General features: G+C 43.8%; 1 protein-coding gene across 2 annotated transcripts in view; it reads left to right on the top strand.

Moving 5' to 3' along the window:
- Window positions 1–16: 16 nt before the first annotated feature.
- Window positions 17–3066, top strand: part of SERPINB6 (serpin peptidase inhibitor, clade B (ovalbumin), member 6) — a 24066-nt gene continuing 21016 nt past the window's right edge. The window contains exon 1 of one of the 2 annotated variants that reach the window (XM_014542385.1): window positions 17–41. The gene's annotated coding sequence lies outside the window, so the exon portion shown is untranslated. Of the gene's footprint in view, window positions 42–265; window positions 414–3066 lie in introns of those variants that run through there. The other variant, XM_005869621.2, reaches the window with a different exon arrangement.

Raw genomic sequence — 3066 nt, forward strand, 5'->3', positions numbered from 1 at the left:
TGGCTTGCCCTGTGAGGTCATCCAGGCCTGCGTAGATAAACGTGGGGACCATTCCAGATCTTGTCACTTCCCTGCTTTTTATTAAACTTACTGCGGGCAAAATATTACTAGCTTTGGTGTCTTCAGGGCTAAGAGGACTTGGGGAAACTTTTAATCATACGTGGGGTTGTGGTGCTGGAAGTAATTGACACTTCAGCCGCTTCCCTTCCCCTCCTGCCCCTCTGCACAGGCTCAGCTTTGGAAAGGAGAGGTCTGTCTAGCAAATTAAATCCACAGGCGCCAGGAATACTCAGCTGCCGCGGGGCGAGCTGGGTCAGCGCTGGGACTGTGCCTCCTGGGCCGCGTTGTACCTGATGACACAGGGATGAGTCAGGGCTGCCTGCTCCTCCCCTCTGTGGTTTAGGATTTATGTGGTGAGATGGGGATTGAAAAGTACCCTTTGGATTAACATCCTGCAGGGTTGTCTTGCTGGGCTAGGCAATGTGTACTGTGATAACATGAGTGGCTGCTGTTATCAGTATTATGGGGTGTGCCCCAGTATGTCATGACTAGTGAGTAATTACATCCTTCACTTTATGCCAGCACAGAGAGAAAGGGTGCAATTTTAGTCATACTTGGGGCCAGTAGCCCAAGTATTTACAATTATATGAGGCCAATTCCAATCCAAGGCATTTATTACAATTCAGCATATTAGAGTTAACTCTAGCTAGTAACAGTAGAGTGCAATAAGAATGAATGAAATCACCATTGCTGTCTGTTTATACCAGCAGTTTCAACCAGCGTGCCCCAAGAATTTTTCGAAGATATTAGGGGTATTGACCTCTTTTCCCTTAGAATGTCAAATTTAAAAAATGACAACTGCCAACACAGCAATAGCCTTGTGGTGTGAATACCCTGTCTTGAACCGTAAACATATAGGTCATATAATAGAGTTGCATCTTACTGGTCACATCACATGATAGGGTTGCATCTAATTGATGAATTCTTGGTACTAGAAATCTCTATATACAAATATAGGCACCTGATTTTTTTAAAAAGTCACTTTGGAGCAAAGAGGGTAGGTAATTACTGTTAGAGTCACCGAAGGAGGAATGCACGAGGCCAAAGGGGGTAAAGAATTATGAATTTATTAGGTTATCTGGAAAACCAGATGGGCTGAGCCCCCAAATGGCACCAGCTCCCAGGGGCTGGGAGTCAGAGGTTTTAAAGACCTCTAGGCGGGCTTTTTCTGGGCCGAGAATTCTCTGTGTAGGTCCAGATTCTGGGAAACTCCGAGGGGAGAGATAATGGTCTTAGCAGGTGGAATGTGGTCTAAGCAAGTGGAATGTCCATTGTGAAGTGGCCTAAAGGTCGATTCCCAAAGGAGGGGGTATTGATTCAATTATTTGATCAGACCTAATATTGTTATTTTTTGTAAATCAAAATTATACCCATAGTTTTTGTAACATTTTTTGATGTGGCTGCAGAATTTTAATAATTAGTTTATGTGTGCCATGAGATGAGAAAGGTTGAAAATTACTGGTTTATACTCAGAAAACCCTATATCACACCAAGCATATACTAGTATTATATGTCCCCAGATGATCACACACCTTACATTCCCAAATTTGCTGGACCTGAAATTAAACCTAGACATTAGAAGAAAGAAAATAATGTGTAATTTACCCAACATTTATTTACTACCCACTGTGTTAGGAATTAGTTTATTTATTTAATGTTTATAGTAAACATAGACATAGAAGGAATCATCCTCTGTTAACAGATTACTGCTGCTCAGAGAAGTTACACACACACACACACACACACACACACACACACACAGAAAACAAAGGGGCAAAGCAGAAGCCCAGGTCTCCATTAAACCAATCCTTGAATGGTTCAATTTTGTGGGAAACTAAGGCATGCTTAATCCAAGAAGGCAAGAAGCACAATTAGTAACACGTTTAAAAAATTATTAAGACTTGATCAATTGAATAAAATCAATTATGAACAAAAACTGCTCAAAGTCATGAGTGGTGCTGTAGGGAAAAATGGTGCTAGGATAGATTTGTTAGACTTGTTTATATATAGTTGAAGTACTGAGGACATGCACATCCTATATAATAAAGAGGTGATATGCAAATTGACCATCATGCCCTCACACAAGATGGCCACCCCCATGTGGTCACAAGATGGCTGGCAGGGGAGGGAAGTTGTGGGTGATCAGGCTGGCAGGGAAAGGCAGTTAGGGGCAACCAGGTTGTCAGGGGAGGGCAGTTGGGGGCGACCAGGCCGGCAGGGGAGGGCAGTTGGGGGTGATCGGGTCAGCAGGGAAGCAGTTAGGCATCGATCAGGCTGGCAGGGGAGTGGTTAGGAGGTGATCAGGCTGGCAGGCAGAGTGGTTAGGAGCAATCAGGCAGGCAGGCGAGCGGGTAGGAGGCAGCAGTCCCAGAATGTAAGAGAGATGTCCGACTGCTGGTTTATTAATAGACCCATGGCTTTTAATAGACCTGTGGGATCGGGCCTAAACCAGCAATCGGATATCCCCTGAGGGGTCCCAGATTGGAGAGGGTGCAGGCTGGGCTGAGGGACACCCCCCCCCCTTCCCAGTACACAAATTTCATGCACTGGGCCTCTAGTACATATATAAAATTGCTCATTAAAAATAAAATCTTAATACCCAGTTTTTATGCTTGTAAATAAATGATTTTTTAAGGTACTTTGTATAAGACCTGAGGATGTATTAGGCAGTTCAGGTTTATATGCCATAAAACCTGATAAAGGCCAGGATAAAGGCCAGGATCTGTGATTTCCAAGGGAAAGCAGGCAATTTAAAGATAGATGAGAGCTCTGGCCAGTTTGGCTCAGTGATTAGAGCTTTGGCCTGCGGACCAAATGGTCTAGGGCAGTGGTTCCCAATCTTTTTTTGGCCATGCCTCACCTAAGCCTCCCTGTGACATACAATTCTTATTCAAAAAAGTGAACTCCTATTCACTTGGAGGAAGCCTAAAAGGCCATTGACTTGGTCTAAACAAGCTTCCAAAGAACATGGCATCCATGAAAGAGGAAAAAAAAGAACAAAAGTAC

The sequence above is a fragment of the Myotis brandtii genome, unplaced genomic scaffold (genome assembly GCF_000412655.1).
Source record: "Myotis brandtii unplaced genomic scaffold, ASM41265v1 scaffold300, whole genome shotgun sequence".
Classification (NCBI taxonomy): Eukaryota; Metazoa; Chordata; class Mammalia; order Chiroptera; family Vespertilionidae; genus Myotis; species Myotis brandtii.